This window comes from Cornus florida, unplaced genomic scaffold, assembly GCF_030987335.1.
Source record: "Cornus florida cultivar Cherokee Brave unplaced genomic scaffold, ASM3098733v1 CherokeeBrave_3.0.0_Hap2_Chr08, whole genome shotgun sequence".
NCBI lineage: Eukaryota > Viridiplantae > Streptophyta > Magnoliopsida > Cornales > Cornaceae > Cornus > Cornus florida.
Genome location: NW_026775578.1, coordinates 27,513,002 through 27,527,926, shown reverse-complemented (window position 1 = coordinate 27,527,926; position 14,925 = coordinate 27,513,002). Strand labels below are relative to the sequence as shown.

Genomic DNA, 14,925 nt, shown 5'->3' with positions numbered 1-14,925 from the left:
ATTTGGGGCCCAGATAGTTCAACCACGCTAAGGTGATTTCCCTAATTCCCTCTAGGCTTTATTAACACCACGGCCCTTTGGTGACTCCGCGGCGACTAGGTTTTCATAAAAATACTTTAATCAAAACTTCTTCCCAAGATTCCCCTTTTCATTTCAAACAAATCATTCCCATTTTCTTCCCAATGCTTATGCATGAATGTGTCATGTCATACATATGTATTCATCACTCTTCAACAATTTCAACTTAAACTACACAAGAAAATTTCACATGCTCTATATATAACATTTCTAGCAAGTTAACAACATAATGAGCATAGAAAACTAACACTTAAATATGCTTTCCATCCAAATCAAGTAATACACATAGTTACATGCTTCATATACTCATTTAAGCCATTTTAAAACAAAATCAACACAATCTAGCATATCAAACAACAAGTAATAAGAATATAACTCATATAAGCACAATAATGCATGGATTAGAAACCCTAACCTCAAGGAGAATGAAAAACCCCCAAAATGGGTCCTAAAACCGGAATCCCTAGAGTGCACTAAAACTGAAATTGCTTATATGGAAGTGAAGATCTCGCCGTGTTCTTTGAATTGCCACAAACAGCTTCCAAAAATTCCATGCAATGAAGGAGGAATTAAGACTTGAAGTTTGTTTGACAAAATAAAAGAAAAATTGCAAATATAAGGGTGGGAGAAAGCTAGATGGGGAAAGAGATAGTGAGAGACCAAGTGTGGTCTCTAGGCCACTAAGTATGTGAGTGGTGGATCCCACCACCAACATTTTCAATTTTTGACTTTTCTTATGCACCACACAAATATATATGTACACAACCATGTAAAATACCACATAAAACACATAAAATAAAATACATGAGATGCAAATGAACCCAACTAAAATCCCCGTACACAACAATACCGGTAGCGGGTCCCACACGGGACCTTCCGGTCCGAAAAATCAAAAAATGCTTAAATGGCAACCCTTACATTTCAAAGAGCCCTGAACTCAATGAAATGCCCCCAAACAACTATTTAACACATCCGGCACACTCCACGGTATCCGGTACGCAAGATGTGAAAAGACAAAAAATACCCTTGCATCAACAAAATTCCGGAAAACTAAAAAATAAAAAAAATTGGAAACATTACAATGGAATCTTTCCAAAAACCAGATTCAAAGTGTAGCAATTGATTCACCCACCTAAAATGCCTCCCCGATATGTCTACTAAATTAACCTTCAAACCACTGATCCACATGTCCTGATCCCATATCCTGATGCAACCACACCTTCAAACCTTCCTCCAATAAGTATTTAGCCCCCATGGAACTCCTCCAAGCCCAAGATGGGTTATTACCCACCTTCCCTTAAAAAAAAATAAAAATTAAAAAAATAAAAATAAAAAAAAATAAAAATAAAAACGAAGTTGCATGTTAAATGAATTTAAATCTCAAAATCGCACAACCCCTCTACTTTCCTTTCCAACTTTTCACTTTCCTCTCCACTAGTGTTTCTAATCCAACTCTTCACTTTCCTCTCCACCTGAGTTTCTAAATAGTTGAAGATCTCTGTGTCTTTGATATCCCAACTCTATAATATTGCTAATTCTAGCCCCGTTTTTGTTGGTTCGACCATCTTGGGCCTTTTCGCTTGCCTAATTTCCCCAAATCTATAGTTTAGCCCGAGCCCAAGACAATGAATCTTTGGGCTTAAACAAACTCGTACATATATCTATATGCACGCTAAAATCAAAACACACACACAATTGGAAAATGTACTCATACGTTAGCTTTCTCAGACCTTATTAAATAATTAAAAAGGCAATTTATGTTAGAGGATTTGGGTGAACACTTCCAAACCTCTACTTAAACAAAATTAGATCTATATTTACATAATTATTACATCAAAAACCAAGATCATGTTACAGTAAACTCGAAACATACAAATCTACGCATATACACAAAAATAAGATCAAAATGACTATTTGTCTAGTTTACCTTGATTGTACTATGCAATCCGCAATTGGATATACTCTGAAAGATAGAAACGAGGTAGGTTAAGAAATGTCATGGATGTATCATGTATGCGTATATTATATATAAAAGCGATGTATGTCAGTATGTGTGTGTCTATATATATATATATATATATATATATATATATATAGAAGAAATGTATGTGTGTGTGTGTGTGTGTATATATATGTGTGTGAACAATATTAACCATTACGTCGCAGAGAAGTTGATCCCTTATTAAAGTCTTTGAAGTCGACTTGCAAAGAGTAAACATCTGCATTATATACAGTAAACATCGTTTAGAGAATCTTTCTTCATGCAAAAAGCAAAGCCTAATAGGAGTATTAGGTATTAAATTTTACCTTCCTTACAGTTGCCATGGGAGCAAATGTGCCAAGACAAAGCACCAGGAGTGAGAGATATACAGTAAGTAAACTCTTACCTCACTGCGTGTAAAGAGAAAAAGCTTAAAAGTTCATACTATATAGAGAATAAATGGAGCTAATGTTGTACGTCATGTGTATAAGAGGCTATAAGCGTATCTTGTGCGTGCATATAGAGAGCGAGCGAGCAAGCTTATACCTGTATGAGGAATGAGAAAATTGTGTAGGTATAACAGTGGTGGTCCCGATTATGTATAATGGTTGTGGTCCCTACAAATCCGTTGGATATTGTGTTATATAATATATACACAAAGAAAGGTCTGGAGAGCTGAAAGTAGTGCGTGAAGTGGTGCCATTTTGTGTGAGCAGAAATAAAAACCTCTCTCATATATATATATATATATATATATATAGGAAAATGATATTTCAACTGAAGCATTTGGCCAATTAGTTAGGCAGATTGGTATTGATCATTTCTTACGGCCCATTCCACCACGAGTTACTCCTGATATGAATAATCGCTTAATTCTGCCGCCATTTGAGGAGGAAATTCGTGGAGCTATTTTTGATATGCAGCCATGCAGAGCTCCGGGTCCTGATGATATGACTCCGTTATTTTATCAACGATATTGGCACATTATTAAGGCGGATTTCATTGCTGCGATATGTAGTTTTATGCATTTGGGTCATCTTTTATCTAGTCTAAATCATACTAATATCGTTTTAATTCCTAAAATTGAATCCCCCACCCATGTTTCCCATTATAGACCAATATCATTATGTTCTGTTGCTTATCGGATTATCGCTAAGGTGCTTACTAATAGGCTTCGTGAAATTATTCCCTCTGTTGCTAATGAATCTCAGAATGCATTCGTTCCGGGCCATCACATTACAAATAATATTCTGATATCTCATGAGATTATCCACTACCTAAAAAATAAACGTAAAGGTAAACAATCGTTCCTTGCATTGAAATTGGATATGAGTAAGGCTTATGATCGAATTGAATGGCCTTTTCTGTTAGGCATGCTTGAGAAATTGGGTTTCCATGCTCATTGGATTACTTTAATTAAGGCATGCATTTCAATAGTTTCGTATACTGTGATGATTAATGGTAAACCAGCGGGGTTGTTTCGTCCCACGCGCGATCCCCGCCAAGGGGATCCGTTATTTCCCTATTTATTTATTCTGTGTGCAGAAGCTCTGTCTCATTCGTTGCAGGTGGCCCTTCAGCATCGAGTTTTATCTGGGATTCGTGTGTGTCCCCAAGCTCCATCAATTTCTCAATTATTCTTTGCGGATGATTCCATTGTATTCTGTCAAACTTCTACTACTGAGATTGTTTTTCTTAAGAACCTATTGCAGAGGTATGAAAGGGCATCTGGGCAACAGATAAACTTTTCTAAATCCTCTATTTTCTTTTCACGTAATACTTGTTTGGAGAATCGTGTTGCTTTGTGTCAGTTGCTCGGCATTCAAGACCAAGGTTTGCGTACAAAATATTTGGGCATGCCTACGCTTATTGGTCGGTCCAAGTGGGATATATTTCACTATATCTCCCAACGTGTCGTTACTCACTCAGCATCTTGAAAATCTCTGCTCTTATCTCCCGCAGGTAAAGAAATTTTAATTAAATCAGTTTTCAGTGTTTTGCCCACATATGTTATATCTTGTTTTAAGCTGCCCCGTAACCTTTGCAATTTCATTCTGAAGTATGTTCGTAATTTTTGGAGGGGTAAAGAATGTGCCTCTGCTTCTATCAATTGGGTTAAATGGGAGCTTTTGTGTACTGCTAAAGAAGAAGGGGGATTAGGGTTTCTAAATTTTGAGGCCTATAATGATGCTTTGTTAGCTAAGCAGGGTTGGCATTTTTTGGTCCACCAAAATGGGATGGCTTTTAAGATCTTTAAAGCCAAATATTTCTACAATTGTTCCTTTTTAGAAGCGCAATTGGGATCAAATCCTTCTTGGGCTTGGCGCAGTATTTGGTCTACGTAATCTCTCATTACTGCTGGATCTAAATGGATTATGGGAAATGGTCTCTCTATTAATATTTGAAATGATCGATGGGTACCTGGTTTGACTGGTAGGCTGATATGACTTACTCAGTTGGTGCTTCCTGAATTCGTGGGGGATTTATTTGATTCTCAGCAGACTCGTTGGAATGTCAATTTGATTCAATCTTTATTTCCGCCCCCTATTGTTCAAACTATTCTTAGTTGCCTTTTCAGTTTCTTTTCTAGAGAAGATAGATTGGGGTGGGATGGCAAGCCTAATGGTAAGTTTTCGGTAAAGTCCGCTTATTTTCTGGCTTTTAGATTGGGGCACCATGGGGCGGAAGCCAGATTTCAGGCTCCTGAATCTTTTACTTCTCGACAACACTTGATGTGGCGTAGCATATGGAAATGCAAACTACGACCAAAGATACAACATTTTTTATGGAAATGTTGTCATCTTGCTCTACCGGTTCGTCACTTTCTTCGATTACATGGAATGTTTGTCGATGTTATGTACCCACGGTGTGGTGATGAGGAGGAATCCTTGGAACACATGTTTTTCCTTTGTCCTCATTCTATCCAGATTTGGAAATTATTGCCTTTAAGTTTTGATTTTTCAGTGGACCAACCTAAATTGTTTATGACTTGGTGAATGACATTAGTAGAGAGGTCGGGGTCGAAGGATGAGGTTCAGGATGTTTTAGGTTTGGTGGTTTTTTGTTGTTGGGGTATCTGGAAGGCTCGGAATGCTTTTGTTTTATATGGAAGGCTTTTTAATTCGCTAAGGGTGGTTTTGTTTGCTTGTTCCTCCTTCTAGGAGTTTAAGGAGACTTTCAGTTCTATAGGCATTGATTTGACTTCTTATCCGGTCGGCCCTAGATCGATTTTGTGTCCCCATCCCTCCCTTTCTCATTGGTTGCCTCCACTAGAGGGTATTATTAAATATAATGTGGATACTTCATTTATTCGGTTTCTCAGATTGGGGGTGGTGGTGCTATTTTCAGGAATTCTAGGGGACGTATTTTAGATGCGTTGGTTTTTTCTCCTTTTTCGGCTTCAAATGCTACTATGGCTGAAGCTCTGCGTTTGCGTAAAGCGGTGCTTTGGGCCTCAAATTTGTCTTCTGATAAGTTTTGGTTCGAGTACGATTCTTTGTTGGTGGTCCAAGCAGTTGATGGCGCTGATTGTGGTCCGGTTGAAATTCAGTCAGTATCATTTGATATTCGAGTGGCACTTCAGCGATTCTCTTATTCTTGACTTAGCTATGTACTTAGGCATGGTAATAAGGTCGCCCGTGCTCTTGTCCAGCTTTTGCGTTAGCACATTATCAAGGATACTGCTTTCATTTTTATTCCTGCTCATATTCTTGCTATTGCAGGCAAAGATTGTGTCTTTGATTAGGCTGTTGTTGTTTATTTGCCTGAGTAAAAAAAAATTGGAAAAATTACATATAAATGGAGTCAAAGTTCCATATTTACTTAGAGGCTGAGTCAAAGTTTCATATTTCTCTAAAATGGATTGCTGAGGTGGCACATGGTTTTTTACTGTTTAGAAATTGTGGTGCCTAAAATACCCTTCCGCGAAGGTACTACTTTTTCTTCGAAGGTACTACTTTTTTGAACTGAAAGTACTACTTTTTTGTGTCCAGGTACCATGTTTTTTAAACACCCGCGAAGGTACTACTTTTTCTTCGAAGGTACTACTTTTTTGAACTGAAGGTACTACTTTTTTGAACTGAAGGTACTACTTTTTTGTTATGGAAGGGTATTTTAGGCACCACAATTTTCTAAACAGTAAAAAACCATGTGCCACCTCAGCAATCTATTTTAGAGAAATATGGAACTTTGACTCAGTTTCTAAGTAAATATGAAACTTTAACTCCATTTATATGTAATTTTCCCAAAAAAATTTTAGTTAGGCAGAGTCTACGTGGTTGTCCACGTGACAATTTAGTACTTTCGTTCCTTTCTCCTGTCTCTCTCCATCTCTTTCTCTATCTCTATCTAACATCTCACTAACCACCACACAAATCCGGCCAGACGATTCGGGTGAAGTGACGAAGGCGGCGAACATAAGCTTCATCTTCGGCACCGATCGGTCCTGTAAAAATTGTTTGTTGACTTCGCCGTGACGAAAAGGGTGTCGTGTTGGCTTCTTCATCCTTAGAATTTTTTTTTTTTTTTTTTTTCTTTCAGGTCGGTGTTGTTGCTGTGGTCTGTAGTGATGAGTTGAGACTGTGTTCGTAGCGAGTCGCCGGTTTAGTTGTAATTGATGCTTGCAAGTCTCGTTTTCCCCAAGAGCAGAGGAGACAAATTAGGCGAGGTTAGTAAACGCAAGTTTATCGGTGACTCCATCCATGACCAAATCGGGAAACAACATGATCGGCGGCAAGCAAGTCTGAAAGAAAGACAAGGAATGGGGGAAGCGCTTACGATGAAGTTGAAAGCAACGACCGAAGCAATAGAGACGTAGAACATAGAAGGACTTGGGGGCTATCAATCAAAGTAGCTAAAGGATGCCGGATCGGGAAGCGACATGATCGGCGGCGAGCAAGTCTGAAGGGGTTCAGAGCACTAATTTCACCCTCTTGTATTGTTGGGGTGGTTCTGCTTCACCCTCTTTTGAGCCTCTTTGCACTCGGTCCCCGATCACTGTCGGAAAAGAGAATCGACGATCGCTGCCTTGTCAGTGTACCATTGTCACCGGAATAGAATCTCGTCGCCGAGTTGTGAGTTGGATTTGCTGTTGCGGCCGCGATTTGTCTGTGCTAGCTTCGCCTTGTTGTGATAGCTAGCTTCGTTGTCGCCGTTGTTGTCGTGGCCTCCCAGTTGGTGAGCCGCGTTTTGTTGTCTGAGATATGAGAATGCGAAGACGAAGAGTGTGTTTGGTTACAGGGTTTGTTCGTCTATCGCCAGCGTGGACTGCCACTTAGGATTCTGCCTATGATTCTGCATCGGCCTGAGTATCATGACCCATATATATATATATATATATTGGGTAATTAATTAATTAAGCTTCTCTCTATGGGTTCAATTGATTATTGCTGCTCGTGATCGTACCATTTGTTCTGTTCATCAAGCGCTCCAATGCTTTCTAGAGACGAGCATTGGTGATTGGAAAATTTATTTGAGAAAAGATTCTTTTATTCTCCCCCTTGTGGTATCTTTAATTTTATCTCAGGATTATGAAATTGTTGAAATGGTGATTTGGTTATTGACTTATTGCTGTTGGTAGAAATGGATTTTAATGTTTACTGCGATTTTCCACCTCTGGTATTTTTTGAGTGTTATACTTCCGTATAATTTTAGTTGTTGGTCAGTTGTGGTTTTGGCCTTTCATTGTATGGTGTCTCTCTTTCTCTTACTTAATGTCGTAATTTGTTTCAGTGAGCAAGCCCCATCTAAGTCAAGAAACAATAGTGGAAAACCATCCATGGACGTGGCTGTGAGTGTTCTGATTAAACTTGTTATTGACATGTATGTTTCGATAAATTTGTTTGTCGTATTATTTCATTCCATTCTTTAATGGATTTTTTTTTTTAAATTAAATTTCCTGTGGCTATCACTGCTTCGTAAGTGTCTCATATAAAACATGTTTTGTGTATATCAAAATTTTGGTGACTATCATGGATATATTTTCCGATGGCTAGATATATAGTGTTTTCAATCTTAAAAAATGATTGTAATTCATAATTTTAAGCTTTCTAGGGTTTGGACTGCAAGGAGAATTGAGAAGATTAGTGGTAGATAGAAGTCCAGAGCAATTTCTTTAAAGAGGAAACAGTGACTAAAAGGTTTCTTATCTGAGTTAATAGATTGATGCCTATGGGAGCTTGTGTATCTAAGCATAGCTCTTTTTATTCATCTTGATTTCATATCCCAAAAGGGGTAAATGATGAGTTTGATGGACCTCTCTTGAAGGAAGAGTTCTGTGTTTTTTTTTTTTCAGCAATGGGAATTTTAACATGGCAAAGATTTTATGTACTAAAAAGATTCACCATTATGCTTTACAAGTAATGCACATTATTATGCACAGGCATTATTTAGAAGTCCACAATGGATATGGAATCAGAATTCTACTGTATGGTGGATGTGGGGTCAAGCTTCAATACTGCGTTTCTTTGAAAAAAAAAAATTTCTTCTTGATTCCTTTCCATAGATCCAATGTCTTGACCTGCTCATTGTGCTCAATTTATTAAAGTTCTCTATTTATTTATTTGTTTGTTTTTGGGGTTTTGGGGGCGGGGGTGGGAAAAGGCAAAATGTACGAGTTTTGGTATAAAGTAATTACAGGCCTACAGCACCTGAATCTGTCAATTTTCACATATGATGTAACATAGATTAGAGAGATGCTTTCCCAAAGCTCCTTTTATGGTAAATTTTGTCCATCATTTCTAAGAATGAGAATGAAATCCTTTGTTCTTTGAATAACTTTGTTTCAGCACCAAATTACCATTATACACCCATTCTTCAAAGTCTACTTCTGACTACTACATATTTGAAACAATATCTATGTTATTGTTCAGCCGAACAAAAAATAAAGAAATTCAATGTCGTTTGCCTCAGAAATTTAATTTTAAGCATTTATAAAGTTAAATTATACATTTTTAAAGCACAACATCCAATGGCTTTATACAAATTTGACAGCACATTATGTGAGTTAAATATTGTCCTTTCATAATTTTCCCACTTCTTTATTTCTAGTTTTTCTAGAATTTGTCAAATATAGTTATGGCACATAATAATAGCAAGTACATTGCGTTGCTGGTAGCAGTAGTCAAGATTGTGGCATAAAGATATAATGGGAGTGCCTACATAGCAACAGAATTGATGATCTGGTGCTGTTGCTATGGTATATATTATGCTCAGCAATTCTTTTACTTGAAAACTCGAATACTTTTGTGGATTGAGTTCCTACAACAGTACTATTATGCTAACCATGTAGATCATTTTGAATTAAATGTTGGATTCAGGTGTAGGCAATTTTGATTTTTCATTGATTTTGACCTCTTATTATTTTTAAAAAATTCCACTGTTTGAGAGTGTGCTGGCTTGTGAATGTAGATACACGCTCACACATCATGTATAAAGGATGATAATTAATGGAAAATGGTACTTTTCTTATCCAAAAAAAAAAAAAAAAAAATCAATGGAAAATGGAACTTTCATTCATTCTGAACTATTGTTTCTGAGAGTTCACCTGTTGGTTAATACTAATGAAATATTTTCTGATTCTGTACCAAAATGACATGTTAAAGAAGTTGAAATCCTGGTGGTTAGAATTTTTCGAGCTACTTTTCCAACTTATTATTCTTTAGACCTAACCTTTGGCATTATTTGTGTTTGGTGGCTGCTTTTGGCCTGGAACCTGCGTTCTTGCACTTGACAGCCTAAAGATTTTTTCGGTGCACGAGGTAAAGGCCCTTGACTGGGCACTATAGCAATTGTTAATAGGTTGCACTAAATTCCTTTGGAATAACGTAAGACCATCTATTTCTAGCTAGGAAGCACAGACACTTCAAAATGGGCGAAGAATCCATGTCCGACACGTGTCGGACACGGACACGTGTCGGACACGCAAAAAAACGTGTCTGGAATTTTTTTATTTTTTTAAATTTTCGGACACGGTTCGGACACGGCACGGACACGGCTCTGACAGCTCAGACACGGCTCGGACAGCTCGGACACGGCTCGGACACACTTTTCTGGAATTTTTTTTTTTTTTTTTTAATTTTTAATGCTGATATGTTAATTTTTAAAAAAAAAAAAAAAAATTTAATGCTGATATGTTCTATTTTTTGTTTTGTACTACCCTAAAGATGCTAATATATATATATACTAACCTAAAGATGCCACAATTCGCCGTGTCCGTGTCCTAAAGATGCTGATATATATATATACTAACATATCAGTGATATATATATATATATATTCCAACCTAAACATATCAGTGTTTTTTTTTAAAAATTATTAATGCTGATATATATATATATATATATATATATATATATATATATATATACACTATTCGCCGTATCCGTGTCCTAATTTTTTTAGATTTGCCGTGTCGCCGTGTCTGTGTCGTATTGTATCCGTGTCCGTGCTTGATTTCTAGATTTTTTTCTTTCTTTAATTTTATTTTAGCCTGTGAATTGGGTGTGGCTTATCTTTGGGGTGGTTTCTCCATGGACAAGATATTACTCTTCTTTATTGATTAGTGTCCTGTTTTTATACCTTATGCATCATGTTCTAGTCCTTTTATAATTGTATTGTACCTCAGATAGAAGAGAAGGAAGAGTCCATCAGGATCAGATAGAGGCAAATTTTCCAGGATCAGATTAAAAGGTCTTGATAAAAAGGGCAAAAACCCAGTGCACGAAGCTCCTGCCCTTGTCAGATGAACGCAACCTTAACTCCGCATGTGGAGAGGTTGTTTTCTTGTTTTGAACCCGCAATGGCGGTAAAAGGTAAGTAATTCTTTCTTTTTTGCTGTTATATATGTATGTCACTTTCTGTGCAAATGCAAGTTTTGTATATTCTTTGTAACTTTTTGTTTTGGACTTTTGAGAATACTTGAAAATGTTGTCTGGATGGGAAGTTTATGGATATATTGTTTTTTTGCTTTTGATGTATATTGGAAACTGATTGGTATCACTTAGAGAACCAAATAGATATCAGCATAGCTTTCGTCATTTTAAAAAATGCCGTTTCTTAATAATGAAAATTGCTTGCATGGCTTTTTTGCTTGGTCTTACAAAAAAAAATTTAGATGAATCTGAGCTACATGAAGTGGCTTAAGTTTCAATTCAAACCTTTTCAATTAACCCAAGCTTGCGCAGTATTGGCTTGGTCATCTCGGTCAATTTATGGTATTTGGTTGACTTTTACTTCAGTGATGATATCTTTTGCTAGTTTGCTGGGCTGTTTCCATTGATGAACTCCCAATAAAGGGTAGAAAGGAAAGAGAAACAATAAACCAAATCAACTTCTTTTGAGTCTTGGCATTTGCATCTCTTTAAGATATGGTAGCTAAAATCATATTACTGTAACTCATATTTTGTGATAGTAATGAGAGATGGGAACATTTTCCAATAAAATGATATGCATAGTTTTTTGTTCATATATCTTTCATGGTCATGTCGCGTTGCTAGTAGTTATGCACAGTGCCATAGTTTCTGCTTAGCCAATAATTTTTTCTTTTTTGCGGTTAAGTGTTCAATCATTAATTTTAGAGAGGATGTTGAGAACAAAGTTCTTCATTGTCCTGTATTTCATTTAATATTCTGTCATTTATTTTTTTGAGTTGATCCATTTACACTTCTTCCAAGCGCAGGTTATTAAGGAGCTTATAGAGATTAGCAGGAGGAATTCTTGGGCAGAACTTGTTCACAACAAACTTATTTGCATGCTAACAAATATGTTTTTATCAAATTCCTGATGAGGCTCTTTCAAGTGCCCCAATTTTTCTTGCTGAGCGCAGGTTGATTTGATTGGAGGAATCGATATTATTTTCATCGAGGTATATTATATTCATTTCTCGTGAGGTATATTATATTCATTTCTTGTGAAGTTATGTTTTTATCAAATTCCTGATTAATGGAAGGCAGATGGAGAATGAATAACTTGGTTCTAGGAATCTATATATTTTTTACCATAATAATAAGCAATGCTATTGATATCCATGACGGAAAGGTTCAATTAGCTATATATTGACCACCATCTACTCCAACATAAAACACATTCAAGTGTGTTTCTTTTGTATCCTTCATTCCCTCTTCTAGTGAATAATATTACGAATTTTTCAGTAAGTCAAAATAGTTAGGACTCTACAAACCTAGATAGTTCTCGCTTGAAATAATTAAAAACTTAATGAATGAAATTTGTCTTTGTTTTGGGAACTTGAACTATTTTCAGTTAGGTTCTCTCAAAATAAAAAATAAAAAAAACAATTGATAATTAGATAGAACCAAATAAACAAGGAAATTGCATGTTTTACAATATGAGTCTTCACTTTTTCCTAACAGGTGTATATTTAAGATTTTCAAGTATCATATACAATAAAAGAGCAGTAGACAAGGATGCTTTATTTTTAAGAATTTTTTTTTGTATCTTGATAGAGATTGTGATTCTTCATTAAAGAGAGTAGCTGAAAGAGAATCGTATAGTTTAGGAAAAGAGAGGATTAAAGATGAATTATGGAGTGTCAAGTGGCTAGAGAGATTACATTGGGGGCTAAAGATTTAGAATTTTGGGGGTAAGTTTGGAATATCAAAATTCGACATATACAAAATGAAAATCTAAATAAATTGAAAAGCACGTGTTGGACCAAAAGAAGAGCACACGCGAGGGGAGTAGATGGTTGTTAAGAGTTCCAAATGTGTTCTGTTTTATTGCCCTTATGATGCTAAGGTGGAATTTCCATGTTAAAGGACCGTCTACCCAACTGAAAAAGTAACAAGATTTTTCCAATTATTCTTCCTTAATGTTATCTTTTTTCTTTTCTTCTGTCATGTAATTTTAATGCTATACTATTAAACCTCTTGTTGTTGACATTGTCACTTATACTCTTTATCATATTGAAATTTTCTAAATGTTGACTTTCCCTTGTTGGATGAAATTAGTAAATGTTGTTCCTGGCTGAAAGTTTCTGTGATTTCTGTATTCTTGAAGTTCTGATGTCATTTTTAATATAGCCATTTTATATGCAAATAACAATTTATTATCTGTTGCTAGAACTATTCCAAGACCATTATATTTTCACAAATAATGATTTTACAATACAGTTAGTGCTCTCAAACTCGAGGGAGGGGAGGAGAAACCTATATCTGGTGCTTTTTGACTATTTCATGCAATGAGGAGAGGTGCATAGCTGCGGGTGTCTGAATATAGTGATGGTGAGATTCAATCCATTACCAAGTAAACGAGAGGTGCATAGCTGCAGGTGTCTCTGAATATAGTGATGATGAGATTCAATCCATTACCACCTTGCTGACTCTTGCCGATGCACCTGAAGCTGTTTATGTTTCTGTTAAGCTTGGTGTGGAAGGAATTGGGGAGATTTTGAGAAGATCAATTCCTAATCAATTGTCTAAATATCCTAACAGGGATCGACTTAAATGTGGTAATTCTTTAATTAATGTTCTTCATGTGCTCGTTGCCTTGTTGGTGTATGCTATAATTCTTGTAGCTTGGGTTGAAAGATTTTGGGAGACTTTTGAGAGAATAAATTCTGCTGCGTTGAGTATGTAATCAAATATTGTATCGCCTTTTATGTGAATGTGACTTTGTGAGCACAAGAACTCGTTTTTTGTATATATATTCACTGCACACGAATCTGTTCTAAATATTCATTGGGAAGAGAGTTCCAAGCTAACTATTTAGTGTTGAGGATTGCAATAGAAGGGTGTATAATTTCTTTTTCCCCATTTTTCTTGTTTAATGAATTTAGAAGTCCACTTTGAGAGAATAGAAATAGATCAATGACATTGATTTTTGTGAATAGGAAAAACTGCAGAGCTGCAAATTTATAGGTGTTGCACTTGGTCGGTGTGTCTAGTGTGATTGTTTTGTTGATCAAGTTTGTGTTGCCAAGTTTGATACTCAGAAATGGGCTCAACGGATAACTGCATATACTTGAAAAGATTTAAAATATGAAATTATTTACATGTGGGAGCATAATTTTTAGTTGTTTAGTGTCTCCTCTCTATGGAGTAAAAATGTAGAGTCTACTCATTGTTCAGTTTTCTGTTTTCTAAGAACAGAAAATTAAAAAACTTTACAAAAATATGTTTGGTTGGCAATTTTTAAGAACTATTCTATGAAAGAAGAGTTATATATATATATATATATATATATATATATATATATATATATATGAGAACTGTTTTATGTTTAACAAACCAAGTAAACCCGTGATTACTTGCATGCATTCTGTAAGTGGATGTGAATGAACCAGGTTTTCAATAGGCTTGTGTAGGGCACGAATTTGATGTGGTTTATTTCTCTTAAACTATTTAATTTACAGTTTCCTCCAAGTAGGTGTATGCCACTTTGATCAGAAAGCACAAATTAGTAAAAGATAGAAACTTTTCTAATCCTTCTTCTATGCCAAGTTTTATTCCATTGAGAGTAACAAATAAGCAGCACAAGTCTACCTCCAATTGAGAGTAACAAATAAGCAGTCAGATTATAGCAGTTGAATTGATTCCAATTCTTGAAGATTTGAAGAAGTAGGTCATTACTGTCATTTACAGTATTGCTTTTCATTGTAATAAATAAATTATACAAAAAGCCAAAATGACAACATAAGTTTTGACTCCTGAGCAGAAAGAAAACAACATAGCCGAAATCGAAATCCACCAGGTTCGATTAAATCTCCACTGTAAGCTTAAATTGGCTATGATTTCTTAGCTCTAATTTCCAAAAAAATTCTTTCATCAGCGCGTAACATATAGTTGAAGAAAATCCAAAACTGAAATATGAGTCATAAAAATTTCCCAAAATGGATATTACTGGAGTTTTTC

The 14,925-nt window shown here is 35.9% G+C and overlaps 1 long non-coding RNA gene across 6 annotated transcripts; it reads left to right on the top strand.

Moving 5' to 3' along the window:
• The first annotated feature begins 6,310 nt into the window (after window positions 1-6,310).
• On the top strand, window positions 6,311-13,714 carry LOC132270977 (uncharacterized). 6 transcript variants are annotated; one of them, XR_009469619.1, is made up of 6 exons: window positions 6,311-7,847; window positions 9,177-9,254; window positions 9,792-9,816; window positions 10,683-10,869; window positions 11,736-11,921; window positions 13,186-13,714. It is a non-coding gene; the product is annotated as an uncharacterized LOC132270977 (long non-coding RNA). The 6 variants fall into 6 exon arrangements; XR_009469617.1 differs by lacking the exon at window positions 9,792-9,816; XR_009469620.1 differs by lacking the exons at window positions 9,177-9,254; window positions 9,792-9,816 and having other exon boundaries at window positions 6,312-7,400; window positions 7,790-7,847.
• Window positions 13,715-14,925: the final 1,211 nt, after the last annotated feature.